A 27,813-nucleotide genomic window follows, 5' to 3' on the forward strand; every position below is an offset into this window, starting at 1 on the left:
GTCGGTAGAATACAAAGTGAGTTATATCTACTACAATGACACACCTTTGTTTGCTAATATGGCTTTTGTAATTATTACCCACAGCGGATCTTACCAATCATTGACTGAATAGCAAGGCATGTTGACCTATTACAAGTTTACCTTAAACTTTGATCACGTGGTTCAGATTAATCTACGATGCAATATTAAATGGAATACGGAAAAAAAGAATTAAAAATAATTTTTATTGTTTTCATTTAAAAATACAAAGATTAGAAACTAAGATAGATATCCCAGTCATGCTCTCAATAAGAGAGGAAATAAAACTTCACCCCATAGCTTGATATTGGTGCAATTTGTAGTTTGTTGCAGCTTTTTTGACTAAAGATTCAGTTATACATTACAATGTACATAATAGAAGAGAGTCTTTGTCTAGATCTCCTTCAGAATGTTTTGCTTAGAACATCAAGATAAGGAGAACGACCAGCATCTCGTGCATTTCAAAGTTTTAATTGCCAACAAAAGTTGTTTTTTTTTTCTTTTACTTTACAACACCTGTGTCTTTTGGCTTTTGGCCAGGGAATCCACCTGATATTTGTATTCACTTATAGTACAACAAAGGAATACAAACCCAAATCCATTCAGAATGGCTTAAGAAGCCTAGAATTCTACGTTTATTTAAGAATTGTATGTAAATATGAGCATGAAAATAATAGATAATAAAGAAATCACGATTTTTCGTCTATGAAATCCATAAAAAATGATTATTGTGTTTTTCTAATTGCTTTTCCAATTGCTTATGGCTAGAAGATTTGTTTTTTTACCATGCGTAAAATTCGAGTATTTGTATTATCCCATAATGCAATTCATCATATTAACCTGATTAGTCGATCTTAAGTCACATTGGAACCTCATTTAACATATAAATTTAGCCTGACACCAGAAAATATAGGGTTTTTTTGGCAAGCATGCTTGTCCAAAATGAAATTTCAATATCTTACTGCAAAAATAATGTCATTATAAAGAATACTTATTGAAAGAGTTTGAAGGAATACGAGAGAGAAATTTAAGTAGAATTCCGCTGATATTATAGTGGTGAAAACTGAAACGTAACTAAGCTTTTATGTTTACCATGCCTCCACGTCCTAGTCACTTCCTACTACTCTTCCGTGAATAATTTACCTTATCCATTAACAGTCTCGCTCTAGTCTTACTAAATCTCTCTGAAGTTATTGCGAATTCCTAATGTATTATAGTCTGCAGAACACCGAAAAATAAAGGTTTTGAACGCATTAGAAGATGTGCATTGTAAACCAAATTATAACCAAGTAAATTGTTTAACATGCGTCTTTTGATTTCCTTTTAAGTTGGGATCAATTTGAGAAACGGGATGAAAATCATTCAACCCTTAAATAACCGACCACGCAAAGTTCAAGATATATTTACCTTTTAAGTACAAAAATATACCGTTTATCTGAATTTTTTCCTTCAAAAATTGTATAATGCGTTTCTTTTGTGTGTCAATATATTATCATTCTTTCTTTCTACTTTTTTCTCTACTTCTTTTTTAGCTCATCTGAGCCAAAGGCTCAAGTGAACTTTTCTGATAAAAATTTGTCCGTTGTCTGTCGTCGTTGTTGGCGTCGTTGTCGTTTTGTAAACTTTTCACATTTTCATCTTCTTCTCCAGAACTACTGGGCCAATTTCAACCAAACTTGGTACAGAGTATCCTTGGGTAAAGGGGATTCAAGTTTATTTAAATGAAGGGCCACGCCTTCTTCCAAGGGGAGATAATTGCGAATTCATGAAAAATTTATGGCATCTTCCAAAAATCTTCTTCTCAAGAACCACTGTGTTAGAAAATATGAAACTTAAGTGGAAGCATTCTCAGGTAGTGTAGATTCAAGTTTGTTCAAATCATGACCCCCAGGGGTAAGGTGGGGCCACAGTGGGCGATTAAAGTTTTACATAGGAATACATAGGGAAAATCTTTAAAAGTCTTCTTCTCAAGAACAGCAAAGCCTTGGTTGGTCATATTTATATGGAAGCATCCTCAGGTAGTGAAGATTTAAGTTTGCTCTAATCATGACCCCCGGGGTAGGGTGGGGCCACAGTGGGCGATCAAAGTTTTACATAGGAATACATAAGAATCTTTAAAAACCTTCTCAAAAACAACAAAGCCATGATTGGTCATATTCAATGGAAACATTTGCTGGTAGTGTAGATTCACGTTTGTTCAAATCATGATCCTCAGGGGTAGGGTTGGGTCACAGTGGGCGATCGAAGTTTTACATAGGAGTATATAAGAAAAAATTCAAAAAATCTTCTCAAGAACAACAAAGCTATGATTGGTCATATTTATATGGAAGCATCCTCAGGTGGTGTAGATTCAAATTTGATCAAATCATGACCCCCGGGGTGGGGTGGGGCCACAATGGAGGATCAAAGTTTTACATAGGAATATATAGGAGACATCTTAAAAAATCTTCTTCTCAAGAACAGCAAAGCTATGATTGGTCATATTTATATGGAAGCATCCTCAGGTAGTGTAGATTAAAATTTGAACAAATCAAGACCCTCAGGGGTAGGTAGGGGCCACAATGAAAGTTTAAACTTGTAGGAAAAAAGTCACAGTAAAAAAAAATATGTAAGTATCCTTAGTTAGTGTAGATTCAATTTTGTTCAAATTATAACTCCTCCCTTTTAGGGGTAGGTCGGTACCACTTATGCATTTAAGCATTGCAATAATAAACTGATTTTTTGCTTTTTTCCCAGCCACAGTGTTTAGGTGAGCGATGTGGCCCCTGAGCCTCTTGTTTTTGTCAGCAGGTGCTCTAATAGAACCACTCAATCCTATTGAGAGTATGTTCAGTTATTGTTCCGAACGAATTAACGTCATTCTGCACATCAAAAGTGAAATGACTGATTTAATTGAAAGAGCTTTAAATTTCTTATATTGATGGTATGATTTAAAACTCTGTATATATACGAGCACCGAACATGTGAACTTTTAGTGAAAACAATACGATGTGTTGAAATCGCTTTGCTCAGATCGGCTGACACAGATACATATTAAATAACTCCTTTAGTGTTTAACAAAATACACTGAAATTTAAAGTATGAGTTTAAATTCTGAGATTCTTCAAAAAGATACTTACAACTTTATTTGAGTTTTAAAACAAACAGAACGAATGAAACATTTTGCTACTCAGGGTTCTTCTTTAAAAAGGCGGTCCCGACACAGTTAAATTCCTTAGCACCAGAGTTAAAAACTTAGCGCCATAGTTGCTACACAGTAAAATATTAGCGCCATAGTATGGCGATCAGGAAGATAAATAATGTCAAAATGACCTCCAAATCACGTACCGTTTTCAGTACCTAAAGCTTAACAGTTAATTTACTCTATTTATAGTGTCCATTGCTTTGGCTTGCACAATCAAATCTAGACCTCCCAGGACTTTACGCATGAATGAAAAGAGACAAACCATTTTTATTCACACTTCTCAGTAATTGCAAATGAACTTTTTAATACCAATTAACTATTTAGTTTTACTATAGATAACCACGTCTCTGAAATTACATTGACACTGTGAGACAAACATCGTACATCACTACATGTATATGTATCGTAAACATGTCATATATGTATCGTAAACATGCATGCATTGATGTAATGTTTAAAAAAAATTAACGATTGACCCATCAAAATAGTATTTTATGACTCTAAACTGTTAAAGTTATTTCTTATTCACAAATTTTAAGATACCTTAGTGAACTGTGACCAAAATTTGCAATTTTAAAGATGAACTTTTGCGTGATTGTGTGACTTAACAGAATTTCCTCTGCCCTTTAAAGGACACTGTTGGTAAATATAATTTATCCTATGTAAACAAAATTATTTGTTAAAAAGTCAGGGTTAAACACTTAAAACGTATCATTACTGTACTATTATTTCAGATTCTATAAGCTAATACTTGTTTATTCATAAGAAGTATGTAGGTGGAAAGAGTTGGGTTGGGGGTTAGAGTCCACATATACATATTCTAACTATTCTAATTTTTGTTTTACACTATTTTGTTTTTATATCCATCACTTTTTTTTTATTATTACATTTTTATTTGCCAAAAAAGATAATTATAACATATGAGTATTAAATTAGTTATTCAGAAGATTTTATGTTTTTCAGTTCATCTATCGGTCTCTTTGCGAATTCGGTCGCAAAATGACCGCAAATATTAACACTTCGCGGAAGTCTTGCGCCACAGTTAAATTGATTTCTGATTGTTTATTCTAGTTTACCTGTGCCTGTCCATTCTGTAAACAACGAACTTGTCATTGTCTGTGTGCTACCTGACACAATCAATTCTTAATACGAAACCAGTTTTCTATCATGTTTTTTTTTAAATTTAATTCTCAGAACAAAGAAAATCATGTTTTAAGTACGGCCCTCGATTAGTTCTTTCTTTCACAGAATGGACAGTTTTCGGCCTTTCTCCTTTCTTAAAAACAACACAAAAGGTTCACAAAAGAGTTCTTTCTGAAGATTGATTTATAATTTCTTATCTTTCCTTCTCCTTAGCCATTCCCGATACAGGCAACAATTTCGCCTTTTTTCAGAAACAAAAGGAAGATGAAGACAGGATAGCGAGGACGGGGTACAAATATTTGAGTCTGATCAAATATCGCATCCAAAGGTATTTTGTATATATGTTTTACATACATGGTATAGGTTTATTTAGGTTTGATGAAAATAGTGCAAGTATTGAGAACATTTAAGATTTTGAAAATTTTGACCTCAGCATAATAGTAATACTATTTTGAAAAAAAATTCTCGGATTAGATCTTTTAATTGTAATGTCAGAAATAATAATCTCATTTCTCACGTAAATTTCTTACATGGGCATACAATCATCCTAATAAAGCTCAGTACAGTAAATTACAGTTTTCAATAGCACATACCTAAGTACTTTGATACTTTTCAATGATAACTTTAAACTGCACAGTTTGATGTTTTATTAAGTTTTAAACTGCAAATGAATTATGGTAATTTCGTAAATAATACACAAATATGCAAGTCGCTCGCTTCTGAGGATATAAAAAAAATAGAATATGAATTCCATTGTAAAAATACTCATATTATTATAGTAAAACATCTTTGCTTTGATTTACGTAGTAAAAACTTCAACCTATGATTCTAAAGTTACTAATATTATAGTTAAATATTTTAAATTATTGTTAACTTTGATTTCCAACGTTTTGGCATGAGCATCACTGAAGAAACATAATTTTTCGAAATGCACATCTGGTGCATCAAAATTGGTATCTCATATGATTTACAATATGACCCCTGGGTCAAGCTCGAGGCCTCTGCTGGTGGACTGTTAGTCCCCGAGGGTCTCTACAGCCCAGTAGCTAAGTACTTTAGTACTAGCTTGAAAATACGGATATACATTTAATTGCTGTGGAAAAATTTTGAAATTTATTTCAAAATTAAGGATTATCTCCCTCAGGCATGGCTCTGATCCTTTGACGTATTTGGCTCCAGTCTTTGGCACCTTTTTTCAGCTCTTCGAAGTTTTTTTTTTTTTTTTTTTTTTTTTTTTTAATTATTTTGGATTTCCAACGTTTCGGCATGAGCATCACTGAAGAGACATAATTTATCGAAATGCACATCTGGTGCATTAAAATTAGTACCGTATATGATTTACATTAACAATAGTATTTGAGGTACTTGCGGATTTGCTGACGTCACAATAGATCGAATTCGACGCATAAAAGCTACCGTGTTTACAATATCAAACTACAAACCGCTACAAAACATCTTTAGCAGTATAAAACAAAACTTACATTAAAGCTTTTTTATGTTTTGTTTAAATATTTAATTAAACGTAATCAAAAATATAGGACGTATAAATAAATTTAGAGCTTTCTTTTAGGTTGGAAAATGCGAAGCGGAATTGAATACTATTTTTTTCAAAATACATGTAAAATGCAATACCGATACAAGTTTCCATGTTCACTGAATTACCTCAAATCATATCAATTGAGATTGATGCTACTTTCTTACATTTATAATAAAAAAAATGGCAGTTTTTGAAACAGATTAAAGTAATTTAGAATCGCTTTGCAAGTACAATCGAAACCAATTTCATGCTATTTTTAGTCCCCTACTGGTGAAACCGGAGGGAACTATAGGTTTCCACTGAGTCTGTCCGTCTGTCTGTCTGTCTGTCTGTCAGTCTGTCCCACTTGGTTTTCCGCACTTTTTTTTCTAAACGCTGGCAGATATTGAGCTGATTTTTGGTATGTGTGTGTATCTTGATGAGCTACAGATCAAGTATGCATTTCGTTCCGTTTGATTGGTTTTTGACGGAATTTATACCTTTCCTATTTTTCAAGTTTTTCCGTATTTTTTTTTTCTAAATGCTTGCAGATATTGAGCTGATTTTTGATACGTGACTTTACCTTGATGAGTTATAGATCAAGTTTGCATTTCTTTCCGCTTTATTGATTCTTGACGGAATTAAGGCATTTTCAATTTGTAATGGGAACCAGATTACACTTGCTGGTAGGGACTAGTATTGCTAATGCAATACTCTCAGAATGCATGTTATTTTATATAAGATTTGTTTTCCAATTATCTCCGCATTGCTTGAGATTTAAAATAAATATCTTCTCTATGTTTCATAAAATGTCAGTTGAAATAATTTCACGCCGTTGGCAAAGTATGCAATTAATATATTCTTAATAAAAAAATTGAAATATCGGATTGCATGCTTTATTTTTAGTTATTTGTTGAACATTATTTTAGACATAAGAAAATAATGAGGTCGCGTAAAATAATATAACAAAAATGTAATATATTTGATGGAAGATTGCAAAAATAAGAGAATTTTTTGCAAAAAAATGAGGTAGAACACATATAAGTATTTTTTTTATGGATTGATTCTAAATGATCTTCACATTAACTGCGCTAAGTATGATAGATTTTGTCTGCTTTGTTTTTAAAATTATTAGCATATTTTTAAACTGCTTTTACCGACGTAAAAAGTGTTTTACTTTGTACTTTATTGAAGTAGCATCAACTGTGTTCAGCAACATTGGTGCAATTGAAATACAATTAGAACATAACCATGCAGACTAATCTCAAAAAAAAAAAGAAAGAAAAAAAAAGGAAAAAAGAAAAAAAAAGAAATAAAATTTTGAAACGAATGGATCAAGCTGACAAAATTTCAGTTTGCGTTTTAAGCCAGACAGTAATCCTGCTAGCTACCTTAAATGTCAGAAAGTTTAGAGTCTTACATATAGTCATACTGCGTTTCCTTTGTAATCATAAAGATAGTACTTGCTTCTATCTTTCTTTCATGTATATTTACTAGTATGTGTTAAAATATGTTAAACTAACAAAATGTTTCAGATCCGGGAAAACATATCGAGATTTAGAGAGCAGCGATGAGTATCAAAGATCTCTCCGGGCTCAACTGTGTGATATAGTCCCTACCTCATGAAAAAAATACAAGAATTCAAGATATCGAAGTGCTGACGGCTTTTGCAATAATCGCCGCAATCCAACATGGGGTATGGCACTGCAGGCCCATGCGCGGTATTTAAAGCCCATCTATGATGATGGTCAGAACACCATATTCTTATCGTATTTGTTGTAAATGCAGAATATATTAATTGATAAGACTGTATTACGATTTGCATTTTTTTAAAAAGGTCCATTCCATTCAACTTTTAATTAAAACTAGATTGTAAACCCGACATTTTATATGACACCAAATATTGAAATGCTGTCTATAGCCATTTTTTTTTATTTCAATAGAGTATAACAGTCCGCGTCAAATAAGTAGAAATGGAGACACACTTTCCAGTCCAAGAGAGATCAGTAACAAAGTACTGGCAGGAGATATGTTGACACCTCCAGACAGCAAGCGGAATTTGATGTTGTTCACCTTCGGTCAATTTATAGACCACGACTTGACTTTCACGCCTATTGTTATTGGTGAATAATGAAACATTTCTCTTAATTCTCAAATTTACTGGTCTTCTAGTAAATTATAATTTTGATCCATACTTGTCATTCAGAAGAAATGTTATCAGTTCTTCATATTAAATCAGATCAAATTTAAAATGTATGAAAAAAAATATTTACAAGTATACACCAGGGAATATCGTTGCAGTTTATTTTTTCTCATCCAAAAAAGTAGAAAGATTTGAATTGTCTGAACCTGTGTACGTTTCATTTATGGTAATTGTATTTATAGGAGAAAATGGAAGTCCTCTTGATTGTTGTGGAGTCGATGCTTCGGAGTAAGTTGATTCGTTAAACTTTGTTCACATGAAACTATTGCAAAACACACACATACACACAGGAACAACGAAAACAAAAAGAAAGAAGCATTAAATGACTGAATGGTGTAGATTCATCCTCTTTTTCGTCTTGACAAAAAGTCATCTTAAATTGTTGATCCTGCTCATCCTATTTCTTTTGCTTTGGGTAATAAAACCATCTATCAGTTTATTTTATACTTCTAAAGATCCTCGAAATTGTTGTATTATACTCTGGTGACCGGTAGGTCCCTTGGGCATCTCTTAAATATAGATTTTGATACTTGGATATCTCAAGGTAAACTAAATGTTTTATTTCCTTTTATAGCTCTGAGTGTTATGTGATAGAAATTCCAACAGACGATGCTCGATTTCCAAGCAGAACGTGTATGGATTTTTCTCTATCAATACCGACTCCACATGACGAAGGCTGTAGCATAGGTACTTATCTGAGATTAAAAAAAGTTTTAAAAATTTAAAGAAATATCCTTCGGAATAGCTGCAATAGCCATACAACCCATGATATTATTATATTGAATAATTAGAAAAAGAAAAGAATAACGGCATTTACAATATTATGTGTATTGATTTTAGATATTTTCTGAACCTTTTGTAAATTAACTTATTGTTTCTGTATTCCTAATAGACCCTAGGCAACAGGTGAACCGACTATCCTTCTTTATTGATGCAGGAGTGTTATATGGGGACTCTAAACGATTTAATGAAAATCTTAATGGACATGTTGGTATGATATTATTGAAAAATCAAAACATAACTTTCCTTTAACATTAAACTTAAAAATACAAGCATGAATCTTTTGGGCATTTTATATCATTGATATTTTAATTACATGATGTTATTTCCTGTTGCCAGGAACCATGAGGACGTCATCAGGTGACATACTTCCTCCTGCAGGAGCTTGTCAGACATCTCAAACAGAAGATTTCTGCCAACTGGCCGGTAACGAATTGAAACGGATCTTTATTCAATTTCTAAAGTGGTGATTTTCATAAGATCCATCATAATCTTGATATTGTAATGCATCTAAAATTAAAAGAAAAATCCTTAACTGGTTGTGTGTTTTCAACGGATACTTCGAATTACATGTACCATCCCTACTTCAAATAATTAAATGTTATTTCCTTTGAAATAACTCCTGCATAAAAAAAAACAGTGCTCTCACTTCATTTCATGATATGGTATGAAAAGTATCAGAGAACATGCTATTTCATATTACAGTGTACTTTCTTTATTTAAATGTAAATAATTTTTAGGTGACGAAAGATCAAATGAATTCCCATCTTTGGGTGGTCTCCATGTCGTATTCCTTCACCTTCACAATATCATAGCAAACAACTGGACTATCTAGTCAATATGTGCTTTTGGAAACCAAGAAGATTATGGGCGCCATTATGCAACAAGTGACGTACGGGGAATACCTTCCGGCTATTTTAGGGAAAGAAATTAGGAAAAAATTGTCTCTGAACCTTCAACAAAAAGATTATTGGAATAGATATGATCCTAAGGTGAACCGGACCGCACTGTTAAGAACGTCATTGCTACTGCAGCACTTCGATATGGACACTCACAGGTAACTAAAAGTTGGGACTTCATTATTACTTTGAGAATAACATTTAAAAACATGTTTGCAATTTTGTCCCGCACGATGTGGAATGCACCATTTTTGTTGTTGTTTTAATCAAAATTCCTTGTTATTGAATAATGTCTGAAATTCCGAATTTCTTGAAGATGTCTCGTCTTTTCTTTATGTTTATTTATTGTTATTTATTTTAAAATAAAATAATGTTTTGAGGTTGTGTACGAAAAAATGAACAACTAAATTTTTCCATTTTGCAGATTCCTCCAGAGCTAGGCTATATGACGAGGATGTTTGCCACATCTAGAGTATTTAAATCGGAAGATGTCTTCATGGATCCCCATATAGTTGTTACACAACAAGAACAAAACATTCAGATTTGGCGCGGTTTTTATTAGCCACGCCCTCAAGAAAGATTGATAGGTACATAACTTTACTTCACTTTAACTCTTATGCAGACGTTAAGGATTGATAAACAATAATAATAAATAATGAAACAATATATTAAGACTTTTTGAGATATTGCCATTTTGTTTATAAAAATTATTAGATCAAGTAAATGAACAAAGATACTTTCTTTGAAACATAATTTTTAATTCAAAGCTCTACAAAAGTTAGGATCGTTCACGGTAGCTCAGTCGGTAGAGCGCTCGCTCCGTGATCGGGAGGTCGAGAGTTCGAATCTCAGACCTAAGTCGATAAAAAATAGGTAGCAACTATTCCTTCGCCATGCGCTCGGCACTTTGGAGTGAAAGTTGCGGGTCTTTCGGATGAGACCTTAAAAACCGAGGCCCCGTGTCACGGCAGGCGTTGGCACGATAAAGATCCCTCACTGCTCAATGGCCCTGAGTGCCGAGTAAAGGTCAAAATTTGAAGCCCTTCACCGGTATATGGTGACGTCTTTATATGAGTGAAAAATTCTCGAATGGGACGTAAAACAATATACAATCAATCAATCAATCTACAAAAGTTCAATAAATAATTATGCTGGGACACATCAGAGATTATATTTGCTCCCTAAAATACACAAGCTCAATATTGAGGCTTTTAATGAGATTAAAAACAATGGTAGCTGCAATTCACCAATTATTCCACCAGGTCGACCTATTATCTCACAAATAGGTTCACCTACAGAACGCATAAGCCAGTATGTAGATTACTTTTTGACTCCCATCGTGCAAACACTAAGCACGTATATCAGGGACAGTTCAGACTTCATTCTAAAAGTCGAACAACTTAGACCACACGCTAAGTGCCTACTGGTCAGTTATGATGTAACTTCGCTCTACACCAATATGCATTTCTAGGAGCTAATTACGGCTGTTCAAATGGCCTATACAAACTTTAACAAAGCAGAATATATCATACCAGCTCCACCTACAACTGATCTTTGTTTTCTTCTACGACTTGTACTAGAAAACAATATATTTGAATTCAACTCTGCTTTGTATAAACAAACAATAGGATGTGCGATGGGTTCTAAGTGTTCCCCATCTGTGTGCGGCATACGCCTACACCAAATTACTGATGAAATCATCGATAAATTTACGGGGAAAAATAAAATATTATATCATGGTCGCTATCGCGACGACGGATTTATCATTTTTCATGGATTAGAAACTTACATCCATGAGCTATTTGAAATAGCTAATTCATACCATCCTCTGCTCAAATTCACATATGAAATTTCTACAAAAGAAATCAATTTCTTAGACACTACAGTGTTCAAAGGAAATAGATTTAAAACCAGTCAAATTCTGGATTTTAAAACCTACATTAAACCAACAAATACATTCCAATATTTGGAACGTAACAGTGCACATAATTCCTCTGTTTTTAAAGGATTTATCAAAGGTGAAACAATACGCCATATGAGAAATACAAGCAATAAAATCACCTTGCTTAAAATTCTGCGTGAGTTTGAGATTAATCTCTTAAAAAGAGGATATGATAAAATTGAAATCAAATTTAACATGCAAAATGTACTCGCTAATTATAGCAGAGAAAAAACCCTGCAAAGTAAAAGTGGCATCAGGAAAAAAGGAATTCCTCTCGTTTTTGTCACAAAGTACAACCCCTGTATACGACATTTAAAACGAAAACTGATAAAATATTGGCATATCCTTGCAAAGGATGAAGACTGTCAAAAAGTCTTCTCTGAATTACCTATTGTGTCCTACAAACGCAATAAAAACCTGGGTGATATTCTCACCTCCTCAACAATTAAATAATCTTATTGTTTATGTGTAGATGCATAAATGCATAATGCAAATAGACTCCTGATGAGGCGGATTTGCAGCAGTAGGAAGAAAATTATTTCTTCATTATGAAATTAATTTATATAAATATACCTCGTTTCACACCGCCGAAACACTAAATTAGTGTAGAGTCAAGTGATCGGAGGTACGTGGCTGATGGGAGCCACCTTTTAAAAAAAAAAATGAATTCTAAAGTCAACTGTTTTTACTTCACTATTTCAGACAAATTGAAAATGCCGCCAGAAATGAATTATTTCGTGTTATAAATGGAGTAACGTTTGACTTAATGTCATTCAACATTCAAAGAGGGCGGGACCACGGTTTACCTGCCTACAACGAATGGCGGAAGTGGTGTAAACTTCCGATAGCAAACACTTTTTCCGAATTACAAGATCATAATTCTGACACGATTGCAAGATTGCAAAATGTTTATGAGTAAGTGTTATATATATTTATAATGATGTTCAGTCAAATCTATTTGTTAAGTATAACAGTGCATATTGAATATTTGAGTTGGAACATCAAATGAACTACAGCTTCTGGAAAGAGAAATGGAAGAACTCTTCATTTCTCTTCAGGAAATATGTCTATTGAAATGTTCATAAGAATGTTGGTGTTTCTTTTTGCAGCCACGTTGATGACATCGATGTGTTCGTTGGAGGTATTTCAGAAATACCTCGCGCTGACGCAGTTGTAGGTCAACTTTTCGAATGTTTACTAGGATGGCAGTTCAGAGAGACCTAAGGTTTGGGGACAGATATTGGTACGAAAAGAGGGGGATAGAGGGATTCTCTAGAGGTATACACACGTATTTTATTTGGAATAAATGTAAGATAGGGCCGAATAAGACTACTAAATTAATCTTTGCTAAATGATTAAATACGGTTTCCTATTTATGATTTAATACATCATGGATACAGTTGCAACGTGAACTCTTGGGGGTTACCATATCTTGCATGTACAATGTAAATATTCCACAGCTACACAGAAAAAGATGGAACAATGTTAACAAGTGTTTTTAGGAAAAAGAAAAAAATATAATGCACTGTTACATCCAAAATGTATGGTCTCAACTTGATAAACATTTTTAAACCAAGTTAAACTTTTGAAGTTTTCGTGTGTTTATAAATCCTATTTGTGTTTTGCTCCTTTACTTGTAAATATGTCAGTTAACAAATAAGTAAACTGCATGTCAAAGCAAATATACAGCTAAATATTTGACAAACATGATTTTTGATAGGTCAACTTAGAGAAATAAGAAAAATGAAGTTATCTATGATTCTTTGTGAGACGTTGAATCTAGATAAAATTCAGGAAGAAGTTTTCAACCTCGTAGAATCAAAGTAAGTATCAGGCGTGGATCCCACTACAGCATTTATATAGGTAAAATTGATCAAATGAACACTGGTGTAGTGCAAATAAACAAAGAAGGCGCGTTTGTGTATTAGAAAACTTAAGATTCATAATAGATAATTTAGTTTCTGATTTTGATAAATTCACCAATTTCATACATATTTACAACATATGTAATGGACTTCGGAGGAGGGCCAGCGGGGGTAATGGGTGGGGTTAAAGATTAACTTACCATCTGGTATTGAATAGCTCTGAGTCACTTTGAAACCAGCTTCATTTGTATTTCTTGAGGTATTGACAAATAAGTTGATGTAACAGGAATTTTAACAAGCTCGATCGAAGTCAGCCTTTTGTAAATTCTATGGTCGATATAATGATCCTATTTGAAATACAACCTATCACTGTGTCATATTTTGACTAAAAAAAGATTTATAAAACGTTCTTGAGTAAAGTTTCATTTTTGTTAGAGATGTTTCATTCCAATTCTTAGGCCTTTTGATTTTAAACTAAATGTAACAACAGATTACTCTCTCTTAATAAGTTTAACAACGGATTACTCCGTCATCCTAAACAACGCAAATTGCTCATAGCGGGATGCTTAATCCTCCTTGGCAGCTTATCCCACCTCTGGAATTTCCAGGGATCCGTATTTTTCCCCTGTTCACTGATTTGTATTGTTTTTAGGTTTTTTGAGATCAATCACAGTTCTTCACCTATTTTACTTCTTAACACAACATTCAATTACCAATCCAAACTACAACATACTTTATTAAATTAGATTAACAGGATCTTTAATAATATCATTAAGTTTTTCTTGTATATCTATACATACTTTTACAAACATAACAAAATTTTACTTTTTTTTGCAGAAATCCCCTTGTTAAGTGTTCTTCATTGCCCTTTATGGACCTTTCAGAGTGGAAGAAATCCCCCTTTCCCTTCATTCACTTGAAAAAATTTCTAAATTCAGGGGGATTTTATAATTAATATTCTTTAGAAACTGTACCGAATGATGAGAAGCAGGCTTAGACTTGAGTTAAATTAAAATTCATATTGTGTATATATAGATATGACTTGATTTTTTGTATTTTCATACATATAATTTTGCAGCATATCCTTATTGGTTATTTCAGATAATATATACATGTGTGAACTTTGTATTTATATTTTATCTTAAGCAAAATAATATGCATTTTTTTTTTACTTTTATGCATGTCAATCTGTTGAATTAGGGAATTATTCAAAGCAACATCATATAAATGTAAGGGCCAAATGTAAGAACTACAAATGAATATGTATATGCATTTCCATGACGTTTGTTTACTTAATTCGTTCAGATAACTTAAATTTGGTATTGGATAATGATTCCAACAAAAAGTTTCTAGGAAAAGTATGCACATTATTTCAAGATTATTATAACTTTTTTTTAAATTCATTGATTACCATTTTTATTAATAAATAGTGAAACAATTGCTTTGTCTTTTTGTCATTTTTCTACTGTCTTTTTTATAAGTGTGTCAAAATAACATACTGTCTGAATCAATTCAGCGTGTCAACATATCTTATCTGTTTAAATCATTCCAGCGTGTCAACATAATGTGCCTGTCTAATCACTTCAGGGTGTCTAGCTAACATATCCGTCTGAAACAAACCAGCGCGTCAACATAACGAACTCTAAAGCAGTTAAGCGTGTCAACATAGCATACCTGTCTAAATCACTTCAGCGTGTAAACACAACTTGCCTCTCTGACTCGCCTCGATCGTGTCACCAAACTTTGATTCACTTGCGTCTGGTTTTTTATTATAGACAGGATTTCTTATAAAAGTTTATCATAGATAAGCTTATTGCACAGCTATTGACTATTCCCAAATTATAAGCAAACAAATATATGGATAATGGAACAGATATAAAGGAGAAAGAGACAATTTTCCAATACACTTGTGCAAAAATTCCGCAAAGAAAGTGATTATGCCCTACATCATTCAGTACACTTCAATTTAAGCCTTTTTTTTTATTTTATTTGCAATCTCTGAGAAAGATCTTAAACGTAATATTAATCATATCTTTGGTCGTATTTTAACTACATGTAGTATATTTCTACAAATTTTTAGGCCTTGTTCTTATAATATTTTGAATACGAATTACTCCGTTTACCAAGACAATACAAAGTGCTCACCATTTATCTCTCTTGCAAATTATTAAACCATTCATTCCATAATGATTTGCATTACTAAGACAAAGGGCTCAAGGAGGGCTCACGGAGGATGTGACTGTTCGACAAGGAATGCTTTTCCTTACTATGTACCTGATTTCACGTCTTGTGTGCTAGTAGTCCGTTTTTGTCCTGTTAACGATTCACATTCTTTATTAGATTTTGGGATTTCTGTGATTGATCACTGTTTGTTATCTTCATCTTCTACATTTGATAAAATAAGAACATCTTCTAAATTAATTTTTTTATGTATTAATAAATAAAGTTTCAAAACTCATATAATTAGCTGTGCACCTGATACTTAAGAAGCATGCAAATGACACTGGAATTTTGATTCTTATTTTTTTGTTCATAGATTCGATTGTGTAGTGCTGATATACATTTATTCAGGAAAAGATGATAAAATTTTCAAATGTCGGGGGTTGCATAGAATGATTCTGCAGAGTTGAGCTTGGGATCCCTGCATTTTTCATACTTATTTGTCAGAAAATTAATATATATATATATATATATATATATATATATATATATATATATATATATATATATATATATATATATATATATATATATATATATATATATATATATATATATATATATATATATATATATAATTGTAGTAATAATTTGCCTTTTCTAATAATTGGACATAAATGAATAATGTGAGTAAAATTGGCTTGGGGATACTCCAAACTAGTACCTGAAATTTGTAGAAATGTTTCAAAAAGATAATTGTATTAATACAAAATATGAGCACATATTTAGTTTTTGAGTGGAGCTTTAATATATCTTTCAACTCGTTTCTTTGTTTTTATTTTTGAAAATAAATTGTTCATTATTAAATGTATGGTACTGTAACTATTTTATGGTTTGTCACATCTTTATACTAGCAAGTCTCACATTATCAGCTACATTCCGTTAAAGCGTAAGGGGAGTATAAGGGTAGTATAATTACCTAAATAACAAAATCGATCTGGGTGCATGTTGCTTTTCTCGTTGACTGCTCTAGGTATGAAATGGATAATCTTAATTATGTTGAAATAAAATATGGAGATAACGAACAGTATTCAAGCTCAAAGTCATTTAAAACAATACAAATCGGAAGCAGAGAAAACACTGACCTTCAAAAAACTTCAGAGGTGGATCAGGTGCCATTGAAGAGTGAACATCCCCTGTCTACAGGTCACACCCGCCGTGTCCTCGCAGCTATGTTAAGGCTTCCCGAAGCTTTAAAATGCGCTCAAAACATAATATGTCATTGCGAGGTCGGTCTTGGTTTTAATTTATAAGTATTGAACTTTAGTACTTCCAATTTATATAAAGGGTTTCCCCGGCTATATATTAGCATATTTGTTATGATATCACATGACTTTGTTGATCACGTGACGGTCATTTATAATTTTTTGAAGTGTTTCATATAAATCGCTTCGGCGCAGCTGATTAACACAATAATTATTGACATTTTGTTATATAAATAAACTCACCGTATCCTTGTGTATCCGAAATGTGCTTGGGAAAAGTCATAGTATTACTTGGGTACAAAATATTTCCTGGGAAATTCAACTTACCTACAAATTTGAGGGTATTTTCCACACAATATCGTAATCTGTATTAAAACAAAGCCAACACACATTTTTCCCAAGCAAGATTCAGTTAGAGAACAACCTCTTCTTACAGATTTCCACGAAAATTCTCAGATTAATCCTCATTAATCACCTGCGCCAGACTCTTTTATACACACAAAATAAATTCTAACTCCAACCACGGGTATGAAACAGAGTACATTTCAAAAGTATATTTTTCATAAGCATTTTGAACATGATGAATTTCAATCAAGGGTAGGTAAGCGGTGTATTTTTAAAATATTCGGATATATAAGACTTAAAAAACCTTTAACGACCCGTGAATTTTGCAATAGCTATCTAGCATTTTACATGCAGTTTGAAATAAAGTGTAAAGTTCATGACACTCTGCCTGTCATAACACCTCAAGTTTGCAGTGACCTGACGTCATTTTCCATTATGACGTCATATTTTGGTAGTTCAGAGATGTGAAGGCACAGAGTGCACTGTCATATTCTACGGGAAGCCTTAACATACCTGCGCTCCTTCTCATGCACGAGAATTTTTTAAAAGTTACTATTTTTTGAAACATCTTGCATTGTTTTGTTTTAAGATTCAGATAAATGTGTTACATACAAATGAAAAACAGGGTGAATTGAGACCAAATTTATTTTTCTGTAGGGAAATTCCTTATTTTTATGTCTTTGCATTGAATATAAATGTAGATATAAACGAATACATTTGAAAATAATACAAAAGGCTGATTTTTTAAAAAAAAAACTTTCATGCATATTTTGCGTTTTATGATTTATAAAACGGGGGGGGGGGGGGGAAATATTTTACAAATTCACATAGCATATTACTTTTTTTTTTAAAGAAGAATTGAACGTGAATTCATGAACTCTTTGTCGGTTTCATTTTCTTTGTTTTAGTGGAATGAAGATACACTCAAATGTATATCCACACTGAAACGTTTAAATGTCAAAACAATACAACACTACACGTATTCAACCGCGAAATCAAATCCCCTCGAGCAGACATTTTTTAAACCATGAAAACTGGACCATACAAAAATAAGGGACTTAACAGTATGTCCTTAAATTTACAAAGACTGCAAGTGGGAATCCCGACACTATATGTTCAAATTACCATAAATTCTCGCTAGATTAAGAGTATTAATTGTTTTTTTTTTTCTTCATAAAATGCTATTCCCATTCACTTTTAATTTCATTTGTATATTTGAAAGATCCTGCAATATGTTTCACAATTTTCAAGCGTATTTAAATGTAATAAGATTTTGGAAACCATGTACCCCAACTCCAGTCCACTTGACTCGATCAAGAATCACAACCTCATTTATATTAATTAAAAGATTTAATTAAGAGACATGTTTCTTTTAAGATACTCTCTTAAAATTATATTTCCAATTTTTACTGAAAAAAGTGAAATGGCAAAGAAAGAAAAACTTTCCGATGATAAGGTAACTTTAATAGATTTCAAGTGATTGAGAAACGTTTTTAATGAGTGCACTGGTATTGGGCAATACTGTGTGAAATGTATAGGGATAGTATTTTTGAGAACCTCATGTTGGTATGTTTTTGACATTACAGTGTTGTTGAATTTGCTCCGTGGTTACAAATCGTGTTGATTTTAAAATTAAATAACATGAATTCTATTAAATCACATGGCATGAAACTTCACGCTTAAACAAAATAAATATTTTTACATATGATGATGTGCTCATTTTTAATGTCTTGAAGATGGTATAACGAATATTGGCATAGTCCACGAACTTTCCGAAATCCTCGTAAATGAAATATTCATTATTTTTTTAACTCATTATTTCCATCTTTAGTACAGTACAAATAACGCGTTGTCAATCCTTATAAAGATTTTGTATTCTTTTAGTTTGATTTTTGAGGAAACTACTGCATATTTATAATCCTAGTAGGAATTAAAAAGGCCGTGTGAATTTTTCACGACGGTGTGCACCATACAAAGGTAAAGTAGGTATTTAAAAATAAGGTGAAGGTCACCAAAGGACGCCATTGAAACTATCCTTTGTCTTTCACATGATGGATAACAACTGTACTTCATTGTAGAGAAGTAGAGAGATGCATTCATAAGGTAAATAAATGTCAAGAGATAGACGTTAAAATATTGTCTCTGAGAGTATGGGTTTCTAAAGATAAACAAAAATCTAGTTTCGTTTTGAATAGTACAATGGTTATATGTACCCACAGAGCATTTTTAGGGATAATTGTAAAAAAAAAAAAAAAAGATAAAGAATAATTGACTCTAGTTAAAACAATGGGATCGCTAACTTTAAAAAAATCGTAATTGTGATAAATACATAGATTACACTTGAGAAAATTTTTAAAATAGGCACAACTATGAAACCATTAATTAAAGATTTGAAGTATATGTTTTCTCCAATTTTCGGTATAATATCATGACTTATATGTTGCTAAAGCATTTCAGATCGATAACCGGGTATTATGAAAACGTTTTTAGAAACTTTTCTTTATTTAAAAATTATGGAAACTTTAAACTCAGGGACACGTTTGCTTGACACTAATTATTTCTCCACTTTAACAAAGTAAAATTTATCCTTAAAATTTAGGAAAAGTGGACAATTAATTTGCTAATGAAAAATATTAAAATTATTATCCGGAAAATTCAAAGTAGAAGTATGAGAAAGCAAAACAAACGCATTGTTGTTGTAAGATGTGCTCAGATTTAACAAATATAACACAACCGGTAAAAAGTAAACATTAATCATAACTGAGCTTGTGTCCATGTTTATTACAAACACAGATGTTTGAAGTAATGGTATTGAGAATTTCTTTGAATTTCAAGCATGTGCATGTGAGTTCAATTTATTAATCGGAACTTATTTTTTGAATTAAAGAAAGAAATTTAAAATTATAAGTAAAAAAGCAACTTAACAATGCAACTGTGTCCAGGCTCCTTTTGTCAAAAATAATCAAATATCTAACGAACACAAAGTATTCGATGGATTAAGGTCAAATATACTCCAAATGCAAGGTATTTGTATTTCGTGTTTCCAGGCAAACTTTGGTGTAAACATAACTATATCATTATGTATGTCTCTAAAAATTCACATTTTCCATAAAGTCATATATGTTCAGAAAAATAAAATGAAAAAAAAAAAATACATAGCTTTAAAGTCTTACTATAATAAATAGTCAATTTAAAAAAAAGAATTCTAAATTTCATAATGTTCCTCTTTTAGATAAGTAACTCAAATGTACGTGATACTGTATTCAGTCGTTTCTTTAATATTCTGTATCTGTTTGAAAATTTTATTTTCATCGTTTTTAAATATCCTATTAAAGATATTTCAAATTATTATTTCTTAATAACCAATGAATCCATATATATCTATATCTATATCTATCTATCTATCTATCTATCTATCTATCTATCTATCTATATATATATATATATATATATATATATATATATATATATATATATATATATATATATATATATATATATATATACACACACACACACACAATGTATATACTAGTACTAGAAACAGAATCAATCATTTTTTTTTTCATGCTGATTCTCTAATACTTAATATACTTTGTACATTGTTGAATTAAAAGAGTGTGGTTGTTGTAACTTCTTTTCAATTAATGAATTGTTTTCTTTTATTGAGCCTTTTCTAAAGGTATTCAAACTTATTTCTATCTCTTTTTGGAATCATGATATTTTAAAAATAGTTAACATCCTGTATTAACCTATAATTTTAGAGAAGTGACGATAAGTGTTTAAAAGCCTCTTTTAGCTCACCTGAGCTGGAATCTCAAGTGAGCTTTTCTGATCAACTGTAGTCCGTCGTCCGTTCGTCCTTCTAGCTGTCTGTCTGTCCGTCCGTCCGTCTGTAAACTTTTCACATTTTCATCTTTTTCTCAAAAATCACTGGGCTAATTTTAACCAAACTTAGTACAAATCATCCTTGGGTATAAGAGAATTTAAATTGTTAAAATGAAGGGCCAAGCCCCTTCCAAGAGAAGATAATGAAGAAAAGACAAAAATAGGGTGGGGTCATTAAAAAATCTTCTACTCAAGAACACCTAGACAGAAAAGCTGAAACTTATGTGGAGGCATTATGGGGTAGTGTAAATTCTAATTATTCAAATCATGACCCTCGGGGATAGGGTGGGGCCTCAATAGGGAATCCCATTGTTTTACATTGATTGAAATATATAGGAAAAACTTTAAAAAAATCTTCTTCGTAAAAACCACTGGGCCAGAACAGCTGAAAATTATGTGGAAGCATTCTGGGGTAGAGTAGATTCTTAATTGTTCAAATCATGACCCCCTTGGGTAGTGTGGGCCACAATAAGTAATACCGGTGAAGAACAGCAGGGCCAAAGTTACAGACCCTGAAACGTGCTACTACCCCACACGCACGCTGCACGAACGGTACACGCTCGCTACACGGTTTGCACGAAACGCTGCACGGTTTACACGAAACGCTACACGGTTTGCACGAAACGCTACACGATTTACACGAAACGCTTTGCACGAAAGGCTGCACGGTTTACACGAAAGCCTGCACGAAACGCTTTGTACACGTTTCTCACACGCTTTGTACACGATTCTCGCACGTTTTGGCCTCGATCTGGATTTTCTATTCGGAATCTCTCGGACTTTATTTAAATTAAGTAAATTACAGATTAATCAAAGATTAGTTAAGAATTGCAATCATTCATATTAAGTTAGGATTAGAACTCGCTACAACAGTACTATATTAACAGATAAAAATACACAATGTCAAGTTGTATTTAATTAATATTATAGTTGTCATTGAGTATGTGAAGCGCCCGGTGAAATGCCTAACATCGTCTATGTACAAAACTTTTTCACTAGACTCTAAATTACGTACTGGAAAAAAAATAATTATATTTGTAATTCATAATCTTTACAGCATTCAATGTTTTTACAATTATAGTTTGATATTAACAAATCGTTTAATTACTGACAAATAAACCCAGTTATTGATTTGAAAAAAAATATTGATTAAATTGTGTATGATTTCTCTAAACGGATTGATTTTCTTTCCTTTTCTTTTTTTTATTATTGATTGATTTATTCTTTTTTTTTTATTTACCTAGTAGTAAATAAATACTTTCATTTGATTGAATTAGGTTCTGTTTATAATTTACAAAGGTAATATGTACAAAATGTACACTAAATCAAATAAGAACATTGTGCAGGATGGGGGGGGGGGGGGAGTAGATTACCGAGATCTTACTTCTGTTCATGGCTAAATATAACTGGCACTTGTTTCAGTAAGTAGACCATTGGGAAAAAATTATTATAGAAACAAATGCCCGTTCTAAGAAAAAAAAAGGATTTCCATGTCTCCAGCGGGACCAGATACATGTTATTCATTAACTGCACTTTAATTAGAATGGTAAATATATCGCTTCATTACAGAATAAAACTTTGACTTATCATTAAAATGTAATATGGTAGAGAAGCCGGGGGAATAGGTATTGTAATGCGTTAGTTCACCATTTTAAGGCATAATTGTGTTTATCAAATAAAAACAATATACCCACCACCTTGTAAAATCTTTGATTTCAAATCCCGTCTAGACAAAAAAAATGTAATCAATAGTCGCGGCTCTTAACAATACATTCAACATACATGAATACATGTCCAGTGTCCTAAAAACTAAAAAATATGCCCTAGAACTGCGTGATTAATAAAACAACTAATATATAATTAATCCGGATTTTTTTCTTTATATTTTATTATTCACGAATACACTGGCAAATTAATTCACTGTTTACAGAGAATTGGATAAATTTAAGAAATAAAATCCACGCGTATTTATTTTTACCCATTAAATACTAATAAAACTATTAAATTTCACGAATTAAAAATCAATCGTTATTGTCGGGTGTCATCTTAGCCATGATTGACAAGAGATAATACATGTACATGTAGCAGAAGAAGTTTTCAGTTCCCAGCACGCGGAGCCCGTGATCGCTGTTGTAAATGACCTTGATCACAGTCGTAAGAAGAGTGTCGGAAGTGTAAAGAAGATTCCAATACATTTTAAGGGGTGCATCAGGCGCACCTCGAACCCCCCCCCCCCCCCAATATTTTCTTTAAAAAGAAAATTACCTATAAAAACATGTTAATAACAAAAACTCAAAAGTTTGTGTTTACATTTGAACACACCCCCTCCCCCAGAAATATTTGACCTTGTATTTTCCGATGCATGTGAATTATGATTCATTTATAAGACAATTATTAATCAACCAATTTTATGCATAAAAAGACTTTAAATGACTCATCGTTTAAATATTATTTGTACCACAATCTTGTAATATAAGAAAATTATGTTCGTTTAAAAAGAAAAAAAAAATTGTGCTCCCCGGTCTAGAATTTTCATACTTCACATTTATAGCAACGCACTAAACTTAGTTTTTTATATTTCACGCCTGCCTTATCTATTTATTATTTTGCATTAATCACCCATATGTTTTTGTAATATCTATATACCACAACTGTAAAATGGTGAAGAGATTCAAATAAATGAATGCAAGGACAAGACCGGATTATTAATTATTTTTTTTAAAACAATGTTCAGTATTGCTCCCTTTAAAAAATGTATTGAATCAAATACCTTAAAATTGATGTGCGTATAATTAATTACTTTGAAAATATTTTCTTTCCTTCTTTATTTAAATAAAAAAAGAAAGAAAATCAAACAAATATGTAATACATTACCGAGTAATTTTATTTTGTTGTTTCCGTAGTTTTTTTTCTCCCTTAAAATATCACCGGCATAATATATTCGAATAATATTAGTTACAAACAACACAGAATGACATGTTCATCCACCAATAGCCATATTTAAAATAAAATGAGTTCCGAATGAATCCTACACGTTTCTCACACGATTCTTGCACGAAAGTCGCACGTTTCTCACACGGTTCTTACACGAAAGTCGCACGTTTCTCACACGCTTCTCGCACGCTCGCTACACGGTTTGCACGAAACGCTTTGGAGCTTACACGAAACGCTGCACGGTTTACACGAAACGCTACACGGTTTGCACGAAACGCTGCACGGTTTACACGAAACGCTACACGGTTTGCACGAAACGAAAAGCGCACGAAAGTCACACGCTTTTTTGGGGTAGTAGCACGTTTCAGGGTCTGTACTCAGGTGAGCGTTGTGGCCGATGAGCCTCTTGTTTTAAAATTATTATTCTCGTTCATACATATAGGCTTTCCATGACAAAACAAATGGATATATGAACAGTGAAAAAAACTTACACGAAAAGAGCACCGTTTAAACAGGTACCTTTATTCTTTACTGTCATACATTTTTTTAGAACACATTTTATTGAAGTCCAGCATTTTTTTACTCTCTCTCTCTCTCTCTCTCTCTCTCTCTCTCTCTCTCTCTCCCAAAGATATTCTTTTCACTAGGTTGTAAAGAAAATATAAGAAAACGAAATCATGAATACTATTTTAATTACATAATATTTGATAAATAATTCTTGTATCTTTTATTTTTTAAAAAAATAAAAACATTACATAGATGACAAAGGTGACGATAACGAACAGTGATCGATCTCAAAAATCTATAAACAATAAAAATCTGTAAAGAAGACATAAAACACGAATCCCTTTGAAAATTCAGAGGTGGAATAAGATGCCTAGGAGAAGTAAGCATCTTCTGTTGACCGGTTACACCCGCCTCGAGCCCTATGTATTGATATGGTAGACGGAACAATCCGTTGTCAGATTCAGTTCAAAAATGAGGCCTAGCTATATGAATGAAAGAAATCAGCCAAAATACGACCCAAAGTTCTATACATAACAATTACATTTTAACTTTGAATTTGTTTGTAGCACTTGTAACAGCTATGGATAGGACAGTCGACTCTTGTCCACGGAATCTGACAGAGACAATGAAAGCATCTGCAAGGTTGGGTTGTGGTCGGGACAAGTATCATAATGATCAGTACATGTGTCTCCCTAACATAGAGAAGACCGGTCTGGTAGAATTCTGTCACAATGGAATCATGGGGATAATAGAAAGAGGTTTGTGATAATTAAGGAAAACATATATCTGATTTTAACAGGCACTCTTTTAAATTACGGAAATGCATATTTCGACACCACATAAGGTTTTAATTGAGTTTTCAGGAGAGACAATCCTCAAAAGGGAAATCAATTCTGCGTTTTCAAAAAGGACAAATCATCAGTTTTAATAAGATACTGTATGCAGGGTTCTCAGCTACGTTAAGGGAGGCCCGAGTTTGTGGTGCACCGTATAGGAAGTTTCATTGTGACGTCATTAAAAATTCAACAAGCGATAAAAATCAATTAAACAACGTGGTGATGCGTAAATAACAGCTTGCATTCATTTATTTTATCTATTATTAATAAAGCATGTAAAATCAAAACATTTGATAACAATACTACCGAGTAATTAGAAGCAAATCTTATGTCATAAATGACGTCACCAGCCTTGTCTTGACGCAGTACAAGTGATCAGGGGGAGTGGATCTATTGGTTTAATAATTTCAAAAATGCTTAAATAAATGTGATACCATCGCTAATTTTTAAATCTTATCAATAAAACTAAAAGAAATTAATGTCTTTAAAACAAAGCGTATTCTTATTAGCGTCAAAAGTGCAAGGGCATAGACTAGACTGTTTGAGCTGAAAGATAGAATATCAGTCGCTAATATCTTGTATATTTAAAAAAGTGCTGGGAGCTGATTCTGGTCTGCATAACATTAATTTTACAAAATTAAAGCGAAGTAGGAATTTTTTAGATATTGTACGCATTTCACAAACAACAAAAACTAACTCCCAACACTTTTCGGGTAGACGATGTAAACCTTTTTTAAAGTATATCATTTTTTTTCTCCAAAAAACATGCGTAAGCTCTTGCACTAGCGTGATTTTTTACATTCAGCTTGGCAATTCTATTTTTATACCAGTCACGTGACGCACAGCTGATACATGCGATATATCTGGTACCGAGTGCGGCACAAACCTATCTATTATGGATATCTATATTACCTTTCCTACATGTATACAGTTACTTTGTTGTAAAGATTTTTAAAAACAATACATTTGTTATAAAGATTTTTAAAGATTATACATATTTCGAAGATACTAAGACAGCATTTTCCATTTCCTTCCTTAGCATAGATGAGTTACATGAACCTCTTTGTCTTGTTTTATTTTCGCCATCTCACAATTGCAAACAAATCTGCTATATTTTGAAATCGCCCAAACAAAATATTGTCCACGAGCTAATGCCCTCTTTTTATATTAAAATTCGCCCACTTGCAATGAGAGGAGCGAAATAAGATGGGGCGAAAGTTTCCATTTGTATAGTAGATGCATATTAAGCCACAAAAATCAAAGAGCAAGGTTCATTTTAGGCCTAATTGGCCTTGTGTATTTGTGGAATATCAGAACTGCTTTGTTTTAGTTGCCAATGCATTATATATTAATGAAACATTTTATAAATACATATCTATTAGAAATGACGTATTTTCATCGCTTATTAATTCATTATGATGTCCTAAATTGTGTCATTATTTATATATCCTGGAAATTTCTTTATGTGAATATGAAAAATTATCTTTTTTTCTTCAATATATTCAATAAAGCACAACCTCTGATCCAAAATATGCAATTAAAGAATGAAGATCTGTTTCTGAAGATTATAAAACATTTTTGTTTTGAATTGAGGGGTTTTCTCTTATTTCTTTGTTGAACGTACTTAAATTCACATATTTTCTTCAAAACGCAGGTACGTTAAGGCTTCCCAGAAAATATCGCAGTGTACTCTGTGCCTTCACTTCTCTGAACTACAAATGTATGATGTCATAATTGAAAATGACGTCAAGTCACTGCAAACTTGAGTAGTTCTGATGGGGAGAGTGTCATAAACATTACACCTTATTTCAATCTGCATGTTACGTGTCAGAAAGGTAGTGTAAAATAAACGTGTTTTAATCTTTAAAAAAAAAAAATCTTATGTATCCGAATATGTTAGATAACTTTGCTTTATTGTTCTTGTTTAAAAGAAGCGTGTTCAACATATATACGAAAATATACGTTTGACATTTACCTTTTTTTATGCCCGTGGATAGAAGTAGAATTTATAATATGCGTATAAAAGAGCCTGGCGCAGGTGATTAATGAGAATTTATTTGAGATCTTTCGTGGAAATCTGTAAGAGGAGTTACCCCTCTAACTGAATCTTGCTTGGGAAAAATCTGTGATGGCTTTGTTTTAATACAGATGACGATATTGAGTGGAAAATACCCTCAAATTTGTCGGTAAGTTAAATGTATTGTAAAATATTTTGTACCAGAGTAATACTATAACTTTTTCCATGCACATTTCGGGTTCACAAGGATGCGACGAGTTTATTTATGTGACAAAACGGTAATAATAATTGTGTTAATCACCTGCGCCGAA

At 32.4% G+C, this 27,813-nt stretch overlaps 1 pseudogene; it reads left to right on the forward strand.

Moving 5' to 3' along the window:
• Nucleotides 1-2,774: 2,774 nt before the first annotated feature.
• The window catches only part of LOC133201441 (myeloperoxidase-like), a 30,092-nt pseudogene continuing 5,053 nt past the window's right edge, over nt 2,775-27,813 (forward strand).

The sequence above is a fragment of the Saccostrea echinata genome, unplaced genomic scaffold (genome assembly GCF_033153115.1).
Source record: "Saccostrea echinata isolate AGI-Se365-2 ecotype Australia unplaced genomic scaffold, CSIRO_AGI_Sech_v1 ptg000044l, whole genome shotgun sequence".
Classification (NCBI taxonomy): domain Eukaryota; kingdom Metazoa; phylum Mollusca; class Bivalvia; order Ostreida; family Ostreidae; genus Saccostrea; species Saccostrea echinata.